Source organism: Xylocopa sonorina, chromosome 1, assembly GCF_050948175.1.
Source record: "Xylocopa sonorina isolate GNS202 chromosome 1, iyXylSono1_principal, whole genome shotgun sequence".
NCBI classification, from domain to species: domain Eukaryota; kingdom Metazoa; phylum Arthropoda; class Insecta; order Hymenoptera; family Apidae; genus Xylocopa; species Xylocopa sonorina.
In genome coordinates, this window is record NC_135193.1 from 3,516,274 (window position 1) to 3,538,411 (window position 22,138).

Sequence of the window (22,138 nt, forward strand, 5' to 3'; positions counted from 1 at the left end):
TTGCGAACGGGTCTAACAATTACGGGTAGGAAAAAAAAGTGCAGCCAGTGCTCCGTATTCACTCGTTTCTTCCAAAGGCCACGTACGGTGCGTGTGTATCACGGCCTCTTGTCACGGACGTTCGCGACGCGAGCGAGTAACTCCGATCGGAGAAGCCACCGATCTCGTTCGCGGTACTAACGGCGTACTATAGAAACGACGCCCGTATCAGAATGCCAGAACGTTTACGAGGAGTCATTCAGACAATCAGTGTTACTCGCGCGAGTTAATTTCCACTCGATCCGTGGAAGACGAAAGCGCAGCTTCGAAAAACTTACGGATATTAACCCGAGATAAAGAAAGAGAGGGAAAGAGAGAGGCAAGGAGAGTGAAAGAGAGAGAGAGAGAGAGAGAGAGAGAGAAAGAGCGAGAACAAGAGAGAGAGAGAGAGAGATAGAGGGAGAGAGACGAGAAGAGAGCGAGAAAGAGGGAGAGGCAGGGATCGACCAGAGGAAAGAAACCGACGGAGAGCGTGTGTACGGGAGATGTTCGAAATCTCGAAACGAGATCCTGCTGCGGGAGGATTCCACAATCAGGGACTACGATCGAACGTATTATCGCACGCCGGATTCTTCGCTGTATGAGACGGCGTTCACCGGTCGCGAGTCTCCTCTCTCTCTGCTTCGTGCGAAGGCGACTGGATCGTGTGCGCGTCCGTGTTTTTCCCGGCGAGGAAATCTCGACTCGCGACGACGGCGACGGCGGCGGCGGCGGCGGTGGTGCTGTCTGCTGGCACGAGATTTTATCCGTTCCTCGGTGGACGCATTCCCGTCCGACCATCGATGCCCAGCACTCGCACGGTCCCTGTGATTCTTTCCCGTGCCAGTCAAGAAGACCAGTGAGAACGTTCCCGTTTTCGTGCGTCGAACAGAACAATTGTACGACTGCTGGTGAGCGAAGGATACATACACGCTTCACGGAAGAGATTCTCGAGCGGAGAGAGCGGCGGGCATTCGATTCGTTTCTCTGCTCGTCCCTGGGGCTCTCGATGATAGCGAGCATTATCGTCGCACGTTTGACAGTGCGACTCGAGCCGTCAACGTAACCGTATCCTCTCGCGGGGTAGCTATAAGTACGTCGGGGCTGAATCTCGTGCGTGGAACGAAGTGGCTGGAAAACGTGCGGCGGAAACACAGAGGGTGGATGACACACGCGAGACGCGCATCGGCCGAGGGAACGAATTCGTGGATTCGTCGTCGGTTTATCGCATCGTGCGTAGAACCCTCTTGGAATGTGACGGGCGATACCCGCCGTGGGAAATATCGTAGAAAAGGTAAGCGATTTCCAGCCGTGCCTTTTACGAATACGAGCTGTCACCGGAACAAGTGTTTTAACGGGACTGCGCTTTCTAACCTGTAAACGTGCTCGCGTAAAAATAGCGTCGACGAGCGTGGTCGGAATAGTACGCGACTGTTTCGGAGTTATCGACCTCTTTCACGCGTAACGTATCATCTATTTAAATAATCCGTGTGTCGACCTAACGAGTAAACAAAGCACCAACTATTAGAACTCTACAGGTAATCGTGGTATTTCTATTTCCGTACCCTGTAACAGTTATCGATTCGAGGTTTGTCGCATGACTCGAGTTTCTTATCGATATCTATGAATCATGGATCAATAGCATTATTGATAAAGCCAACGATACGTAAGTGGATATCGATTTACAGGTATAATGTATTATTCGAGACGGGGTACGTAACCTCGCATGTTACGAGCGCGATCGATATAACTTGCATCGATCGAGAATCGAAACTATTGACAGGGCAGTTCGGTGCGAAACGAATGGCGGTCGTGAACGAAGCTCGTGGTCGTTGCGGGGACTAGCGCTTGTTTCTGCTTGCTAAATTGCCTGCTGCTGAAAAAAAATCTTGGCTTACAGTTGTCCTCGGGATCGCACTTGTTACGATGGTAAATACAACAGCGTTTCTCGAGAGTAGGTTCGCAGAGTTTGTTTTTGTTTTGAAGCGTACAGCGACACTCGATGCCGCGCGTCCACCGCACGCCTGCCAACGTTATTCAAAGCGGTGGTGGCATTCAGCAGCGTGACTTATGGCCCCTTTGAGGATATACAAGGGTGGTGTAGCGTCTGATATACGGGGGAGCAAGTAGAAAGGTTCGTCCCTATGAAACGGGAACGAAAAGCAGCTCCTATGGGCGGGACTTAAGAGCTGTCTTCTGCGATTTGTCAAGGTTCTAATTCTGCTACGGTTATGATAGAAGACAGCGCGAGATGTAAATCGAAGTAAATTTATTCGATTTGCATCTATGTGTATATGTTGCGTTCGATATCGATTCGAATGTTTGGAATAAAGTCTGCAATTTGATACGAGTTCAGAGGCAAGAATTCATTTGTTGATTAAAGGGTAGCCTCAAGGCTTTGGCGACACTGTGATCATCTTTCAAGCCATTCGCCGGGGCTAAAGATTTATCCTGAACTAAATTTTAGCAAAATTATTCGACAGAAAGCACAGGGACATCCTACGTTCCCTTTCCCGTTATTACAATAATTCCCGCGAATGATTGCAATGTAATCACTCAGTTAATCAGGGAACAATCTATGTAACATGTAATTTACGTAATTACAATTCATTTGGAATATCGATCAGACAGCTGTTAAAATAAATTTAATTAAACACGCTAATCTCGCGGACGTGTCAAATCTCGGTTACTTTGCGTGCAAGTTAATTAATCACGAAGCTGGGCATGATAAATGTGATTGGGACAAGATGGAAGAGCGTCGAAACAACCCCGTTCGAGAAGTAGAATTCAAGTAACACAAATGGAAGGGAGAACGGTTTAGCGTCGGAGGCCAGTTATAAAAGTTGCTCTGATTAAATATTCCATGACTTTTCCACTTGAAATTGAAGTTCTGCCGCAACAGTTACCTCTGCTCTACGGGGACTGGCCGTGTTAAGAATTAATACACGGGCGCGCGGCAAGTCGCAGCTACGCCAGTAAGAAAACTCATAATGAGGGCTTATAAAGCGAGTTGCTTTTGCAGGCGCGCTTTCAGGACGCATCTCGGCGGAGTCTTAGCTCGCGAACACACTCTCGCCCGGCCCTGTTCGTGCCCGGTTAGATAAGGGGCGAAGTTGCGTCGTTTCAGAGCTCGGGATGTACACGTACATTGAAGATGCCCCGTCTGGAGACGCCAGAGTACGGTTTTCGTCCCGCCGCTCGGAGTGAAGATAAGCCCGGTCGCCTAATTGCTGGGATGAAAGTAACAAACGATCCACCCGTCTTCGACGGCGACTAATCCGCGGCCAGATCCGCGAAAGGAGCCCACGGTCTATTCCGTTGAAAAGCGAGCGCGCGCGGTCGAGCAACGCAACCAGAGGTTTCACTGGCTTCTGGATTCATTGGCCACAGTAGCGAAACGGGATAATCTTTCATCAACAATCAGCCGCGTTGATAACCGCAAGCCTGCTTGGCTCGGGCACCGCAATTCGATAGAGCTCGTTACTATTTTCCCGTGGATAACGCAATGCAACAAGTTTCTTCAAATTGTCTGACAACAAAGTGGCCTCGGAACGCGAGTGGATGTGTTAGGCTTGCTAAAAATCGTAAGCTATTCGATGTCGAAGTTATCTGTTTTTGCTATCAAGATCGACTACCGAGCAGTGTTGCAAGAAAATGAACGTTTCGCTTGTTGTTTGTAATGGAAACGTAGTGATCCAATGCATTCTTCATTTGCCTGTGAAATTTCAAATTCAATTACAGCGAAATGAACTTTTTTAACGTTAATGGATTCCGCGGTACGTTCGCGAAACGTATCAAAACGCGGCCGGAAACTAAGGCTACTTAGGTTGAAAAGATTCCAGAAAGCGCAGGACTGTCCACAGTTTGTATCCCGTAAGCTGCTTTATATCTCCTTCCTCTTGCGTCGCTGAAGGAGAAGGAGAGCTCGGGACAAGATCTACGTTGGTTTTTAAAATAGAAGATGATGGGTAGGAAGCGAGAGAAGCCCCGTCTTGTTCGAGAATTAAGACCTTGGCCAGCGATGCCGCGTTTCTACGGTGCATTTCTGGGCTGAGCCACCGAGTGGTTCCAGATGAAACGGGACTTAACACAGGCCCGTAAGCATTTGGAGACATGTGCAGCCACGTGCTACCCAGATTCCCTGCTACTTTCTCTTCCGAGCGATATTTCAACTGGTAAAGAACTCTCGAGAGTTTGGATTTATGGGCCGCACGATCCGACACAGCCTTGGAACATTGTTGCTCGCTCTTGGCCGCCCTGTTCGGAGAAGGAACTGGGTGAAAAATTGCTTTATAACTTCACGAGGCTCGCGGGTACGGGCTGCGCCCTCTCGAAACGAGATCCCAGTAAATAGCAATTTTCTTTGTTAGCAATGGTAAAGAACGCACTGAAAGTTGCTCGTTCTGCATTTGAAAACCGTTCATTTTATTACATCCAGGATTGGTTCGCAAAACTATACGAATTTACGAACCAAATCATCCTGTAACGTTTCGTTGGCGATATTCCCTCTCCAAGACACAATGCCCGATATATATATATCATAATAAAAATCTTTGATCTAGAACCGTTTTACACCAGTTCGGCGAATCTCGTTCCTGTCAGAGATTGTAAAGAAGTTCCCAACGAGAGGCCTTTCGTTTAGAGTTGAATCAGTTTCTGATACAATAGCCGAAAGAGAGCGGTGCCTCGAGATCGGATCTCGAGCGCAGAAAACGTAGCAAAAGTCTATCGGGGGTACAGGTGCACGTAGCAATGATCGCTACGGAGACCATCGACCGGAATCACTGGACCGGTGAAAAGTTTCCTCCGGTCAGCTGTGCGATCGGTAACCGCGAGAGCGGACCTAGTGCTCCAGATCAGCGTCGCTGGCTGTAGAGGAGAAAGGAGGGGTGGGCAGGGAATCGAGGTGAAAAGTATCCAACGATCGTTTCACGGAATAATTCGTAATCGAACGATCCGCGGCCGCGACAATGCTTCGAATCGGTCGGGTGTCCCCCTTTTGGGCTCTGAATAGGCCCCTCGCACCCCCTACGAAGAGGTGTATTCAGCGTTCGGATGGCGATCGAAACGATGACTGGTCGGTGATTGTTCTGCCGCGGAAATGACGTTGTCAGCGTCACGTGTCCAACCGGTATATCGGCCGGCTAATTGAACCGGTTGTATTTAACTCTTTCAGCCGCGGTGGTGAAATTTTTGCGCCGCTGAAAAACCGTGCGTGTGACCATCGTGCGAGTATTTGTGCGCATAAAAAATAGCAACGATCGAGTGGAGTTCGAATCGAAGTGGATTGTTATTAAAGAAGGCAACGCGAATGAGGCAGGTTCTCGAGAACGATCTTTCTGGGTGAAAATTTCGCGACATAAATCTTCCTCGAGTAAATGTGTACGCGAGTTGGAAGTCCCCTCGATCACAACTTTATCTCCCAATAAGATTCATGAGAGAGTTCCCTCGAACTGCTCGAACTACCTCGTTCGATCTAACGCGAATCGACGTGTCTTTCAGCGATGAAGGATTGTTTGGTCACTGATCGCGTTGGGGAGTGGATTCTCGGTTCTTGGAATGTACCAGGTAGTTGCATTCCTTCTTTCTGAGTCTCCCTTCTGGGAACCCTGCTCTCGGAGAATCTCCTCCGGACGATGATCGCGGGGATAGCATTTTCTCGGCTGTCTAGATCTGTTTGCGACGTCAGACTGCATATAGACCGAACTCCAGAGCGATTCTTCAAGTCCTTATACATCTCTTATGAAATAGAGACGAGAAATAGCTTCGTTATTCCTTCTTGAATCCAATGGTTTACAGTATAAATATCATCTGCTGTACAACATTTAGAAAATTCTTTTAGTTAACTCGATTTGTACCCCAACGCAACCTTATTTATTTAGAATGTCTCTAGATTAATCCAGCCTCGTAAAGATTGCCAATTCAAACGAAATTCTTTCACTTAGATAGATCTGCAAATAGTCCTCCTTTATTTCAATTCGCCAATCAATTTTCCTATTTGTTGTCCATCGCGTGTATCGCTCAATAACCACGGATACTACTCGTCAATTATTCCAAAACGAGTTCCTCGTTCTGACCGTGGAAACATTTTTTCAGAATTTCCATCGACGACGCACGAAATCGAGATTGGATTCAGATTTTAATCAAGCATCTTGCTGATCAGACATTTTTGACTCTCCGTTACGAAAATCTCCAATTTTCACCGAGGAACCAAATTTCCAATTACTTTCGTTATCGCTCGAGGTTGCCGCAAGATTTTCTTCCAAAGCTCTGATTATCTCGTGGGCATATTTACTCTCATCCGCCGCTAATGCTCCCAGGAGCTCGATCCACGATGGAAAGGATACGAGACCAGCGAAAGAACAGAGCCGGATGTTCCGTAACGACGTTTCGCGGGAGGACCGATCCTCCCGTCTCTTTTATCTTTCGCTAGGGCGTTTTGTTCGCCGTATTCCGGAAACGAGCCCGCGTTGGGCGTTTTCCTCCGCGAATCGATGAGCCGCCGGTATCTATATCTACTCTTGGGATTGCTTAACGAGAATAATCGAGGCGTGTATCGGAGCCAGCACGATTAAACCGCGATTCACGATTGATAACTGGCCAGATAATCGTCGCGATTCTTTTATCGATCCCGCAGCTCGATTAGCCGCGTTATTGTAGGATTCTTAGAAACGGTCTGCAAATATTCTGTTGTATTTCTAAGATCTGACTCACTCCTGAGTGACTTCGCTTTGTTTGCGCTCTCTCGTCTTTTTTACGCGCCTGACTATTCATCGAGAGGAATATTTTACGAGCATTGTTTTTTTTTTATAATACACAGAATCGTTTCTCGTTTCAAGGCGTTTAGTATACATTCGCAGCAAATCCACGGAATGACGCGAGGGCGGTGGAATGGATGTTTCCAAACGGGTATAGAAAGTCCGTGAAAATCATTGGTAGCGTGTCCATCTGAGCGTAAAATTATCACGCGTTAATCGTATCGAGAACGAAATCAATTGTACAACCTCTACGTTGAACGTATCTACCCGCGCCATTAGTGACTCTTCCCTTCGTTGATGTCTTCTGATCGTTGATTTTGCGCGTCTGTTACTGCCTGAAACACCAAGCGACCGGCGTTACTCGCGGTAGCAACATTTATCGACGTGTCTTCCGTCATCGACTGTTCCTAATCTCGTTAAGCCTCGCGCAAATGCTCTCAGAAGCTAAGAAACGTCGACATACGCTACCCCTACGTCCGACAGTGTCGTCGATGAATTGTTTCTATTCATGGTCGAACGACTGACACTCGAAGATTGATTGTTTCTCGATTAAGTCTCGTTGAAATGGCGAGGAGCAATGGCGGCCGGTGGTGCACGTTCGGCTGTTTGTCCGCTAGTAATGACCGAGTGTATAATTTACGAAAAGAGCAGAAGGGCAGGATGAAGAACGGTCCGTTGGCCGGGCCATTCAGGTGAATAAAACCGGCAGTGGTCCCCGGGGAGACAGGGAGCAGGAAAGGAATTCCATAAATTCTTGAAGAGGCCCCTTCGAAAGAATGGTCCGCGATTACCGCTCTGCGTTCAACAGGAACAACGAACCTCGTTATTGTTTCAAATCTGTACGCGCCAGTTCGCGTCGCACCGAGAAAAATCTGAAATTGTATTTCACGTTCGTACCGGAGGCCCTTGCCCATCGGGTGCGAACGATTTTCTCGTTGCTCGTCGCGAGCCTTGGATGCGAATCAAATATTCGCGATCAAAAATACCTGACCGGTATTTCCCGTTATTTCTGGATGATCCAAATCTATTTTATTCATTGCGAATCTCTTTTCCTTAACTCATTCGAGTCTCGTAGCCATCGTGCGATTACGCGAGATAAAATGAATTAACCGCGAACGGTGGACGGATACTTTTGTTATCGGCGATTGTTGCACGGTTCGAGTGTACGTGGCGTTTCTGTTTAGCGCCGATATCGGTAGGTAATTAACGTTGGTAGCGATAGAAATGCAGGCGGCACCGCGCTGATCGAAGATAAAAGCTTCCTGCGATGCTGGTCCCATATAAGTGGCTATGATTGTATTTTAACGAGACTGTATGGTTAATTAGAATTTAAGAGAACGCGGTACGTGGCCGGACAATGACGCCGTTGCCGGAGTTTTCCGCCGTGGACCCTCTCTCGAGCTACCCTCCGTTGAACTCCTAAGTCCTGGCTAGTTCCAGGAGTATCCCCTCGTCGAGGGACGAGGGATCGTTATCGTCGAATCTTCTCCACGCGCTCAGAGGAGCCACCCCGAGGAATTGAAAGTGCCCCGGGAGGGGTGCTCGCGTTCTGGAGTAGTCGAATGGGACCTTATGCTAAAGAAGCGGGCACATTTCAGAGGGGTGGCCCTCGTCGTTTAATAACGAGCGTACGCACAATTTCTGTCGTTCGTCAGACGCGAGACGCGACAGTCGGAGGCTTTTCAGAACGAAGCTGTTAACAGTGGAATTCTTTCTAGATAGCACGTTACTCGTCAGGGTAGAGGACAAAAGTTTAAACGTATCCAAATTCACATCGAACCGTTGGCGCAGATTAAAAGGCCAGTGGTACGACGGAACGATCCTTAATCCCCTGCGCCATGGTATTCCTCGCGGCTAGCGGAAAATCGAGGAAAACGTTCCCGCGGCTCGCGTTTCACGGCTATTCTTTCGCTTCCTTTGGCGAGCGACGAGCCTCGTCGTGGCTCCACCGTACGTACGCCGGTAATTAGATCACAGTCGCGGCTTCTGTACTTTTAATGAAACCGCCCGCCACGTATAACTCGCGGGTTACTCTACACCCCCCGCGTTTTTCCGCGCTCGACGACCGGGAAAATCGAGGCGGAAGGAGGGAACTGGCTGGGCTTATTAAACGGACGAAAGTCCGGCTGGAGTCCGCGTCAAGATCAATAATCGACTCTTCAACTTCTAATCCCCGCTGGGTCGATTAAGAGAGCCGGATGCTCTCGAATTTCCCGCCTACCGCGCCTCTTTCGATTAACGCCGTTCCTCCGTTCTCTCGCTTCGGCTACGTGCACGTCGCCGATATTTATCGCACATTTATTGTGTACACCGCTCTTTGCGCGTGATATTCTGTTAAAAAAAAACAGAAATTACTTTTGCGAGAAGTAGACGTAGGCTTTGTCAATATCTACGGATAATTTTTAACCAGCGAAACGAGTAGTGGTGGTAACGCGATATGTAAAAAGTATAATTAACACCTTTTGTTTGACCGTAGGCGGTACACGAAAATTGTTCTCTCGCGATTTACCAACTTATTTTCTGGTATACACTAATTACCGCGTGAGATCAATTAACGAAGGTTCGCGAGGGGTTGCGTTTTCAGGCTGCACATTTACATTGTTGGTTTATTCGAATGTAATTCGCGTTTATTTATTTACTCCGGGTATGTTTGTGTTTCTAGCGCGTCATCAGCGCGTTTGCATATAATAACGTTTGTCTAGAATTCCGCGTCATCGGTTTCTGCAGTCGCCGATGCACACCACTGTCCGCGATACGTTCGCCAACGGAATGCATCGAACATGGGCGCATTTTGATCGATCCGTAACCGGAGAATTATTTGCACGAAACAAACTAGCGATTTCTGCCCGATTTACCGTGGAATTTCTCAGATTTTCCCTCGTCTTCGTATTGTAGGTTCACCCTCGGTGTGCAAGTCGGCCGGTCTGCCCGCTACTAATTCGAATTTTTCTCCCTCGCGAGCGAAGGCATCGGTCTTTGACGTGCACGCTCCATTTCCCGCGAAAACATATTGGTCGTTCCCCGTATCAGTTTCCTTTTCGTTGCCGTATGCATTTATCGGCCCCGTCCTACATGCCACATTTGCCACGCGTGTTCCCAGGCAAAACTAACTTTCCCAACGCTCCAGCTCCTTTGAAGTATTCCAACCGTTTCGATTCACTTTTTCTCTCTCCTCTTTACTCGGGATGACGAAACATCGATCCCGCCGCGTAACCTTTTTCCCCCTCGTTTTTCGAATGAGAAGAAAAAAATGGCGTTAGAGGGAGAGGACGGCAGAAAAAAAGGAAAAATAAAAAGAAGAGAGAAACGCACGGAAGTTTCACGTCGTTTAGACTGATTCCCGACTACCGAGGGGGTTGCAAGTTGGTCCTGGTAACTTTGACGCTGGGGTGTGTGCACGCGCGAATAAGTCGCGTGTCGCGGCTCGCTCCGGTGGTTACGAATGCGCTGCTGGAAACTTAAATTAGGCGTCCCGAGGCAGCGTAACGCACCACGCTAATTAGACGCTTCGGATTTACCGGGACGCGAACCAAGAGTGGATGAACTACTTTTGGTGGGGGTCGAAAAAATGACCGACCTCTGAACGAGCGCATCCCCCGTATCCTCTGGGAGATTCGACTAAATATAAGTGATCATCTCTTCTTTCGTGGAAGAATAGATCGTTAAGTTCTCTATCAATTTAGGAGGCATTTAACATACGTACAAGATGCGGGTAGCACTTTTACAATAGTATCCCTTATGTGTCAGTATTTTTTTAAATGTTCCCACAATGTTTCTCTAATTACTGTGCACAACAAATAAGTTTTCGAGAATATAAATATCTACATTTGTCAAATAAAAAGCGTTCAGGGGTCAGTACCATCATTGCGTCGATCTCACCCTGAACATCGCGCGGTGACGAAGCGCATAAGGTTAGAATCCCACGAACCAAGGGTGAAAACGAGTTTGTCGCGCGCTGTGACCGTGCAACAATGCAATAAACCGGAGTTCCTCGGCACTCTAGACGCCAAGGAAAACTGATCTCCCAGCTTGCCAGACCATAATTCCTATCTGAACGCGGGACCACCCTTAAAAATAAACTAATCCACACCGTACTCGATTCGATGCGACACGGAAATTCTAAATGGAACTGCTAGATTCGCCTCGAATCGCATTTCATCCTCTCTACGTTGCATCCACGAAAGTGGTACAACAGCAATGACAATGGTAGCGAAAGAACTGAATAGTCGAACACCGCCATCGCGCTCGCGTTGTATACTCCTCTCTGAGTGCAACCTCGCGAGTGCCCCAGCGCTCCTGCTTTTTTAATGCACCCGTGCATGTTTGATGCGCTGAAACTGCTTCTGTCGTTCGAAACTCCTTCTCGTGGGATCCTCCGCTGGAAAGTTCCAAGCCATCGGCTATTTCTGGCCTTCGGCCAGGGGGACATCGCGATTATCGCGTCGAGACGACTTCAAGATTAATGGAAGACGCTTTTCCCGTGTGACGAATCAAATTTAGCCGCGTTCCCGAAGATTCTTCTTCGCGATCTTCGTCGAAGGATGTGCCGATGCATTCGTCGCGATTTGCGACGGTTCTTTTTCTGGATCTATAGAGATGGTAGATAGATTGACAGAATAAAATAGAGTAATCGTCGAATCGGTCAATTGGCAATCGTTGATAGAGAATGAATGATACATCAAAAGAGAAAGAAGAGTAATAGCGTTCTATTTGTCACTCGGCTTCGAGCGAGGGGAAACGATTTTAAAAATTCATGAAATGCGCGCCCGCTAATGGCTTGGCTATTCCATTTGGAAAAAGTTCACCTCGCCCCCGTTAAGTTTACTTCGGCTCGATCTTTCACGGGGGATGGAGGGCACCGCCACGAATCGAAGATAGCAATTTCAAGTGATTTACACTACGTTTAGTTCCACGTCTACGTGGAAGTCGGTTTCACTTCGTTTTCCCTTCTACGCTCGATCGATCGTATCGGGGGTTCATTCGATTTCAGATTACCGTCCGCGATCATTTTTCCCATAGCTGGGTCGGGTGCTCGTCTTATTGCTCGGGGAGCCGGATAAATTGAATGAACGCGGAAACTAATTTGCTCTCCTTTTTCTACTTCCTCCTTCGGCTTTCTCTTTTTTCTAACGAGAACCTACGTCGAAGAGAACGCCGCGGTAGTAACTTACCTGGAGGACGCTGCGTTTCGCAGACAGGTTTCGTTTAAAATTTAATCATCAACATCCAACGCCAATTAACAACATCGCAATAAAAAAGACTCTTTCGTTCAATTTTAATCGCACGCAAAGTTTTCTCGCGTTTCGTCCGACTGTACAGCTTCCACGCTCGCGTTTGCCCCAGATTACGTATGTATTTTTCATTTAGGCGTCTACACCTTCGGCTCGAGTGGTTTACGTTCTCTGTTCATTCGAAAAATTCGATCGCTCCCTCGGTGCTCTTTTATAATTATTTTCTCGACCGTGCCCTCGTCGATTAATCGAGGGTGATTTATCGTACCACCGAATTCTGGCGGTAAATTAGTGCCGTGATAAATTAGCGGCGGCTATGTAGCGCGCACGGCTTATTCACGAGTCGGATGGCTGGAATTTGATGAAGCTGTTAGTGGCATTCGCGAAATTCGATCCAGTTTGTTGATTGGCCTAAATGCCGATTTTCTTGCGTAATCGACGCTGTCTCCTCGGTATTGTTCCACCTCGCTCCCATTCTCGGCTTCCCAAATATCCTGATACATCGAATTCCGCGTGCTTATTTCTTTTTATCTACGCTCGAAATTGAAAGTTTGCTTTCAATTTCAGAACTATGTTAAAAACTGGCGGAAAGATATTTTCGTTCACGATTGTTTGGATTGTCGATTGCGAAACGACTTGATTATATATAATTAACGCCTCTTCGAATCGTCTTGACGCGTCGCTTTCACCGAAGACATATCCGAACGATTTCGAAGTATCGCACAACTGTTGCAATGTTTGCGTTCCATCGATAATAGCTGCAGTTCAAACATTTTTCGACGCCGCGCTTTTATCGTTATCGAGGTATACATTTTTTACGTTCGAGATCTTTCGCGAATGAAAACGCGAGGAAAATTTCAGCATTTTCTCCTCGTGATTCACCGTCGCGGAAAAATCACGAAGACAGAAGGGTGTTCTTTCCATTACTTTTTTTTTTCTTTCCTTTCTAATTTCTCGCTGCGTTTCGCGGGTTCCTCGAACGGTTGCTACAAAAGGAACGGGGATGCGAAAATAAGAAAAGAGAGAAGCCGGAAGAGACAACACGTGTCAAGCGTGGGAGAGCGTCCCCTCGCGTCTGATTCAGCATTTCGTTGCGCCCTTAGGAAATAGGTTCCGTTCGAAACGTGAGCGAAAAATCGGGCTCCCACCGATGCTTTCGTGGCCCCTGAAAATGTTACGTTTCCACGGTGCACGCGAGCACATCGACTGCAGTTTCGCGTGCACCTTTCGAAATGCGGAGTGGAGAACGTGGCGAACGTTCGATTCCGTGCGGATTCCTTTTGTTTCACCCACCCCTCCTGTCTCTTCGTTCATTTCGAGTTCGCGTGAAGGATCAGTCGATTACAATTCACCGAAGATATCACGATCTTATCACTGCGTCTCTACGCGCCAGGAATTTTCAATCATTTTTATCATTTAATACCTTACTTTAAATTGAACAGTCGACGAGAAGTAACATTTCTCTTCGCAGATAGCAGCATTAATCTTGAAACGCGTTAACAACGATTTCTTCGTCGCTGAACAAAGTTTAATTCGCGTTGACGACGGCTGACAACGGCTGACAACGAATTTCCGGACACTTTCCATTGCGCTCGATTTTTCTTCGTCGAATCTGTCGATGGCCAGCGGGACTTGACGAATACGAAATTGATCGGGTATCCACGGCGGGGAATTGTTAATTCCCTGGCAACCAGCTGGCAATTTCTGAAACGCAATATTTTATTTCGTTGTCTCTCGTCCCAGCGTCCAGTTATTTTTTTCGTCGTTGAATTTCTCGTCGCCAACGTTGGTTAACGAGGAGAAATGTAGAACGAAGGATAAAAAAAAAGCATAGCGGATGGAAAAAATATCCTTACGGGAAGGTCGTCGCGACGGTGAAATATTAAAATACGCATCCTGGCTGGCAATAAACATTTCACCAATCAGCGTGTGAAGAATTGCGAACGCGTGTACGTTTTTCCAGGCGTTCGCTGGAAACATTTGTTCATCGAGGGACGAGAGTTTCGATAAATAAAGAAACCAAAAAAAAAAACACGCGTAATGCAAAGTATGAAAAAACAGTCAGCATTGATTTTCTACGCTGGTTCCTCGCCCCTCTTACTCTCTCGTTCCTCGCACGTTTTTATTAATTCTCATTTTTTTTCCTCTCGCTCGCGCGTACGTGCTCAATTGGCTTCGACGAATCTCCGATGCAGATCGAATTATCGTGCTTGATTAAAATGTGGAAATTACCAGGTTCGCCGAGTCGCATTTTCACTCGCTCTTCCTCTCCCTCCTTTTTTTACCCTGGTCGTCGTTGATTTCGCGAGCAACGGACTTAGCGGAACGTGATAAATTGTAACTCGATTCGAGGTTCGAGCACGGAATCGGAATACGCAACTGATTTGTGTTAATGCTCGCGAGAAAAAAAAAGAAAAGAAAAAAGGCGAACCAATGGAATTTGCCCTGATAATCCACTCGTTTCCCGACTAACCTCAGAGCTAACGAGCGCCGCTATTCTCGTTGACGTGAATCAATAAACACTTGTCCGATAACCGACCAGTTTACCAGTCAAAATTCATCGTGCATCATATCTTTCAAACCTCGTCGACATAACTCGAACGTCCCCAGTGCTCCCTTCCGTTTACAGCCTCCGCATCGGCTCTCGCATATCTCACATTTATTTATCCAAAGGTAACGTAAGATATAACGATCCTGTTATAAAGATACACCAGCGAGAAAGGCTGGTCTCGATAACAACGTTAAAGGGGAAGAATGTGAAAACGGAACGGCGAAAGAAAAAGGACGAAAGGTGGACTGGAAAGGCGAAACGGAAGCGGTACCGATGGCGTCGCGTGATCACGGTGCACACAGTCGCTCGCACGGTCACATTGAACGCGCGTACGCTCGACTATCGTACGCACGTATGCGTGCGCTTCCTTCACCACTGGTTCATTCATTCAACACGCGTCGGTTTCTCTGGTGTGCGTTCGCACAGTTTGTGGGGGGGAAAAGGGTGGCATTGGTTCGTTGGGTGGGGAGAATGGCAGTGGAATAGGGCTGGCTTGGTAGGACAGGAACCGAAGTGGGGAGACAGCTTTTCAACGCGTCAGCCGGAAAGGAGAATGAGGTTGCGGCAGAGTTCTCGTTCTCTCGTGATATATCACTGCCCCTCTCGGTCTCTTCCTCTTCTGCCACTCTGTTCTTTCGTTCCTCCGACCCTCCGCGGTACGAATATAGAATTCTCTCTGTGAAGAACCGTGGGCACCCTTCTCGTTCCGATCTGTCGCGGAGGATCCGTCGCATCGGTGCTAGGGCTGCTCCGATTTCGTTCTCTTTTCGCTCGTTGATAAGAATTTGGGTAATTCGATAATTTCGCGTCCCCGTAGAGATTGCCGTCGTGCCCGGTAATGCCTGGAGAAAAGAGGAAGTTGTTTTTGTTTAAGGAAACAATAATTAGGCGCGCTGCAGTTGGTACAGTTATTCGCGGAGTGGAATGTTGCAACTTTGTAATAACGTTCCGGGACTCTAGTTTAACTGCAGTTAGAGTAACGAGATGGGGGAGACGGTAGATACCTGCAGAGTTACGAGGGTACGGTTGGTAGTTGTTGCGGTGCGCGATATTTTTAACAAAATATGCTGGGGAAATGTGGAAATACGGGTGCCGCGACCGCGTGGGACGATGATGTAGGCCTCTGAAGAACTAGAATTAGAACGTCCTGCTTCCAAAGCAGCCATATGTAAGAATACATTTCTGGCCCGTCCGTTGAATGATTCTGGGACACACGCGAATGATCTCGCTTCGAACAGAGGAACGGGAGGCTTCGTTCAGGCGAGGCTAGATGGTACCGGTTGTTGATTAAAATCGCCAGTTTCTCTAAATTTCCGTGTTACCATCGATGGCGGCTCCAAGAGAGGATGACGAGAGCTGGTATGCGCGCTGGTGGTACGAATTGTAATTAAAAAAGGAAGGGAAAGAGGGAGCAGGAGGAAAAGAATTGGCGGACGCGAAACGCGGCGGAGCCGGGATTATTTCCCCGGCACGGTTGAAAATCGCTGGGGTTTGTCCCACAGCTATTATTTCTGGGCAAACTTTCGTCGTATCCCGTTGTCGCGTGTTACGAACCGTGTCGGTGGTGGTCGTCTCCCTCTCGTGCACGCACTTCTCGTGCCCCGCGGAGAACTGGTAGCGTGACTTAATTTTTGTCTCCTCGTTTCCCCGTTCTTCCCGACTCCCCTCATCCCATCCTCTTTCCCCCCTCGTCCTTTGAAGTCTCGAGAGGAGTTCGCTTTATTGGCTCGTCAAGCGAGCGACAGGTAGCACCGGTATGCAAAGAGAACCATTTTCTAGAGAATTCGCTAGAGAATCCACGCGAATTTCGTGGTCCACGGATACAGGATGTTTGTTTAGCGCAATTTCTGTCGGCCTGTTGGCTCTTCCATCCGGTAATATGCGAGAATAATTTTTTGAGAATTTATTTCGTGTCGTGAGTACTTGCACCGAGCAACTACACTTGACTCCTTTCCTCTGCTTGCGTTCTTTGCTTTATTTCCTTACAAAAAAATTCGCTAAGACGAAGTATGATACAAAACGTGAAAACGAAGAAGTCAGCCCTCGACAAAGCGCACCGTGGTCCGTTCTAGAAAATGAAGGATCAGGTTCGAATCAACGTCTTCGTCCAGCCACGTGGATCGATTCCATCTCGTAGAAGTAACGCGTTACCGGTGAAAGGATCTTGGCAGAGTACAGAACATTTATCCAGATGCACTTGTCGTTGATTGAAGCAATGAAACGAAACGCAAGCGCGATTTTCGCGTCAGCGCCAGAAACCGGCGCGACTGGAGAACAGTTTCGCGACACGCGAACGAGGACAGCGGGGGGTACGTAAGCCGTTTCGGGTCGGGAAACCCGGTTGATCCAATTAAGAGGAAATTGAAGCGAGATCGCGCGGGCACGCGCGGCCACGGTGAATGGTTGGCCTCGTATCGGGTTCGCGCGAAGGTCGCCTAGTCACGGCACCGATCTGAACGCATTGTCCGACCCGCGAACGTTCCCGTTTCGCGATTCAAAGGCGCCTCTTCATCGTGCCACCTTTTCTCTCTCTCTCTCCCCCTCTCTCTCTCCTTCGTGCATTCGTGCTCTATCCGGTGGTGCGGCCATAGGGGATGGCCGACGATTGACGGGTGACGCGTGTCTATTAAAACGTCGCGACGAAAATGGCGCGAAACGCCGGATGCTGGACGGCACTGTCCTACCTCTGGGCTACGGGAAACGAGAAATTTATCGAACTCGTGGGACCACACGTTCCGTCGATCCCGGAATAGTTTATGGGTAGGGAGGGATTGATTGATGTTATCGTTGGATGGAATCTCGGATAATCGATTCGCCCCGTTTCTCGCGGAAAATGTATTTATTCGAGTCCTTGAAAGTGTCTGCGGGCGCGGATCGATAATTCTGGTTTAGAGAAGATTCAATTTTAACCGACACGTTATACCGTAACAAGTGACGCCGTGGAATTGATCGTTCGAAGGGTCTCTTTGTCTTTTAAATTCAATTTAATCGCCGCGGTTCGTTCGAGGTCAAGTTTTGACGGTTAAGGTATCTCTCGAGAACGATAAACGTACGAAGTTTGATAAGGCGGTGCAGGAAACGAGATACCAGTGTTTGTGAATGGAAACAGAGGTGGAACGCGCGTAACAAGTAGAGTTTGCCGTGAAAGATAGCGCGCCATTGGCTTTCGGTATCTCCGGTTCCTTTAAACACGGCTATAAATCTCGAGGAAGTTCTCGAAGGTAGAGCCAACGCGAGCAACTGTTATTTGGATTGTAAATTGAACCGCCTTACCCCTCGCCCGAATCGAGCCGATGGCTTCAAGGTTGCCCACCCCCTGGCGTCATCGTGCGCTTCTACAAATTTACAACCCTCAGCGATACTTTTATCTTTTCTCAAACTCAAGATTCTACGACCAGATTCCGACGTTCTATACAATTTTCTGTCAGCGTATCGTTTCACGGTTCTCTCGTACGAACGACGAGACCAGCGAGAGCTAAAAAGGGGAGTCCAATCGACGGGAGTTTAAAGGCAAGTTCAGTCAATATGAGTTTAGTATCGGTTACCGGTCATCCTGTCTGACACGCGTTTGAACAGAGTCCCGCTAGCCGTCCGACAAGAGAGCTTCTCCGTCCTCCTCGACGCGTCATTTCGAGATCCGAGCACCGTGTGTACGGTACGGATAAATTCCATGCTGTCTCGTTCCAAGGGTGGCGATAAGTGCACCGTTGCACCCAGCCGGGGCTCTCGTTATCGAGCGGCTCAACGGTCGCATTCCTCATCGATTCCGCGAACCCACGAATCTCACGCGCCACCCTTACGTGTGCACCTTGCAACTTGCAAGGCCTGATCAATTTGTTCTATTCCTGGTAGCTCTACGCCCACGGCCCCGTAGGGAGTTTGGAATCGCTAGAAAAAACATGGTATCTGAAAAAATACAACTTCGCGGCGCTAGCTTCGAATTGATTGGAAAAATAATAGAGAGCCCTTTGTACGTGTGTACACAAACAGTAGCGGTTCGCGTTTTTGATCGGCACCGTGTTGCAGCGGCCACGTTTTCGCGTCCGTCGCGCATCGTTCGAACAATTTCCAACAATGGACCACTCGATTATTTCTATAAATAATGCCTGGCAACGAGCAACAATGGTGTGCGAGATGCTAGCCGAGCGACGAAACACGGGGCTTTGAGGGGCTTTCGATGAAAACCACCCCGGACTTGATTTCCCTCTTTTTCAGATTCGGACAGACGTAAGACAGGTCGCAAGTATTTTGATACCAGCAGCTTCTCGTCAGACTTCACCCGGATTGATTTTTCTTCCTGGGAAATAATAGAACGCAGAGTTCATCTAATAAAAATTCAGAGAAAAATTCAGGCTCCTCTTAACAGAAGAATAGAATCGCACTTTTATCTGTTCCAATTATTTCCTGACATTCTCCTCGAATTAAGCTAATGAAAACGAGCAGAGTTTCCCTGAGAACAATTATAAAACGATATTCGTTCCTCCGCGTCGCAAACGCTGCGACCATGGCCTGGCGAACGCCAGGAGGACGCTTTAACCACCTGTACAGCGTAATCCAACGGCAGAAACACTTCCGTTTCGTACGTAGACGCGCACAGAAGTATCCCCTGGCAATAAAGAAAGCGGAAATATCGAAAGTCGGAACGCATCCGTGTCAACCGATTTATGGCCCATCCTGTACCATCAGAGAAATTTCACGAGCCAACAGGTTACAGAGACGAACGACCGGCCGGGGAAACTTGGCAAACTACCTCTCCTAGATTTTCCTCCTGGATTTTTCGAGTCTCGCTTGACGAATGGAAAGGACTTTCCGCGTACAGATACCACCGCTATCGTTCCTCGAGCCACGAGCACGATCTAATCGACGGCTCGCCGTTTTTCTCCCCGGATCCCGTCTCGACTTTCGGATCCGGCGAATCAATTACGCTCTAACGAGGCGCGCGAGGGGTTGAGAGATATCGACGATGCCTCGCACTCGAATTCCTGTTAATTACCAGTCTGTCTCGATGGACGCGGTCCTCCTCGAGGACGAATCCTTCGCTCGAGCCCCTATTCCGGTTCTCGCACTCCGGAAAAATGAGATCGCAGGAGATCCCAGCTTCCCCGCGAGGGGTTGCCCGAGTCCATCGTCGACGAATTGGGTCGAGAATGTGGTTAATTGTGTAATCTTTAAAGAGAGAGAGCGAGAGGACGAACGATCCGACGATGAGGGACGAGACGTGTGGCTTCGCCGTGTTCCTTCTCGAGCGGTTGCGTTCCTCCTGGTGCTCATTAAACATTTTTCTCGGGACGGTAGAAACTTAGATTAGACCGTCTTGTTTCTGTGGCGAGGCTGGAATTTTAAGTAGACTAAAGTGTGGCGAGTAATTATGGCTCTTCTTGTACGTGGTGGTCGTTTAATGTGTAAATCGCATTAAAACCTTGGGCTTTGATACTCGAGGGCTCTCTCGTGGACTATGAAAGCGCTGACGAACCAAGTATCGATGACCCAGAAGCGAATTTATATTTCATAGAGCTGTATCGATTGGATATTATATGTACATACGCAATAAATCATGCATTAATTATGATTCGATGGACCTCTATGTAGGTTTATATAATTTTTAGGTTAGGAGACAATGCCCGCCATGTTGGTACCAATTTTATTCGATTGAACGTCTTACGAAAACCGTCTGGCTCGTTGAAAGTGATGTTCCAGTTAGACGACGAGCTGCACGTACGACGAATGTGCTTCTGAAAAATTAACCATCGCATTTAGGAGTTCTTCGGCTCGGACGAGACTTAAACTTCGCGTTAATGAATATGTGTGCACGGTCTGCGGCGTTCTCCAGTTCACGGAAGATGGAGACGCGCGATAAACGAAACTAACGGCTTCCTAAAACAAGGGAAAAGAAATAATGGCGATTCTCCTAAAACTGTGTTTGGACACAGGATAGAACCACAAATTGCTGGTCTGATATCGTCGTTATTGGCCACATGTGCCGTTTCAGGCGCGGCGCGACCGAAAACGAGCCAATTAAAACGCGCCGTTGCGAAAGATAAACAGGATTACACTTCGCGATTGTTTTTAATTTTCTTTTTCCCGAAACGTGACCAACAATGGCCGAGTTACAGAAATTAAATGTATAGCGGAAGATTAGCGCAGATTAGATAAATTTTATTGGAACGACGATTGCAATCGATAAGGGGTATCGTCGATTCGCGACTATCACTGTGCTCGATATCCTCTCTTTTTTATATCAATTCCCTCATTGTACCCGACACATGCCACCAAACGATCGTAATACCCATTGGTTACATGAATTATCCGTGCAACTATAATCCCTCTGTCGAATTATTTAATATTACTTTTCTCTGTTATTCTCGAAACATTTCAGGACAAAAAATTTGTATCCAAAGAAGAAAATTCTACCCTGAAAAGGGATTTGAAAAAAATAATGCAATTAACGTTCTTGCGCGACTTTGCTTCCGGAACACTCGCACCGTTTCTACATTGAAAACGTATCGAGACTCACGGGGTTGCATCGCGGTGTTTTAAACAGCATTTCACACGCGCGCGTTCCCATGTAAGATTAAGCGGAAACTAATTAAGGCCACTACAGCGCGAAGGACAGAGCCGAACTAAATTAATTCCCGCGGACACGCCCAAAATCCTCTGCAACGTCCCGCGGTGCAGAGAGCGACGAGGTTGCCGAGGAGAGACAGCGAGAACGATTCGTTTACGAGCTCGAAACTCTCTGATCCTTCCCGTTCCATCGTCGCGGAAATGCCTGGGTCTCGAAACCTTGAACCCTTCACCTCGTACATCCTTCACGGCGACTCGACCGTGTCACACGGTGGCAGCAGAAACAAAGCGATCTCCAAACACCGCGCGAATCGATGGACGATCGCCAACATGATTTAAAGCGAGAGCGTCGTGCGATCTCGCGTTAAACGACGGGGTGGAACCGTCGATGGAGATTTATTCGGAGGAAAAACACAACTTGCTGCGTTTTGCGCTGAAATGTGGAGCGACGAGCACAGCTGCGCGAACGGCGGAAAGATAAACAATAGCGTTGTGCCCGATGCACGCGAGGTTCTCATGCGCCCGTTCCGCGTGTAATGTATGCACTCGCGTAAGTGCACCGGTTGCGCCGCGCAAATCTGCCCGTGATTAGCTCGCGCGGAACCATCCGCGACCCCGCCGGGACACCAAGTTTATGGAAATTTTCGGGAATTAGATCCACCGCTCCGGATAATTGGGACAATTGACGCCGGTGCTTAATGCCCCTGCTGCTCGACGAATGGACGTTAGAGAGGTTCTACGTGGTAGAAATTCGAGATTCGTTCGAGGAAGATACGTGCCCGTGAAGTCGATTCAATTAGCGAAAGCAGTCACGATGGATCGGATGAATATTCAAATAGTCGAATTCTGGGGATGAATTCAATTTATATCTCTGTTTCCTTTCTTTTTTTCCAGCGTATATTAATAATTTAGTAGGGATATATGCAAATTGTCGAAGCACGAATAGCGATTTGGATACACGGATTCTGAAGGTGATAGCAAAGGGGTGGGACGAGGGTGACGATTGTAGGGCGGCC

The 22,138-nt window shown here is 48.0% G+C and overlaps 1 protein-coding gene across 8 annotated transcripts in view; it reads left to right on the forward strand.

Moving 5' to 3' along the window:
• The first annotated feature begins 925 nt into the window (after positions 1–925).
• P120ctn (adherens junction protein p120) overlaps positions 926–22,138 on the forward strand; it is a 38,785-nt gene continuing 17,572 nt past the window's right edge. For all 8 annotated transcript variants that reach the window (XM_076897431.1, XM_076897440.1, XM_076897458.1 and 5 more), the window contains exon 1: positions 926–1,312. The gene's annotated coding sequence lies outside the window, so the exon portion shown is untranslated. The remainder of the gene's footprint in view (positions 1,313–22,138) is intronic.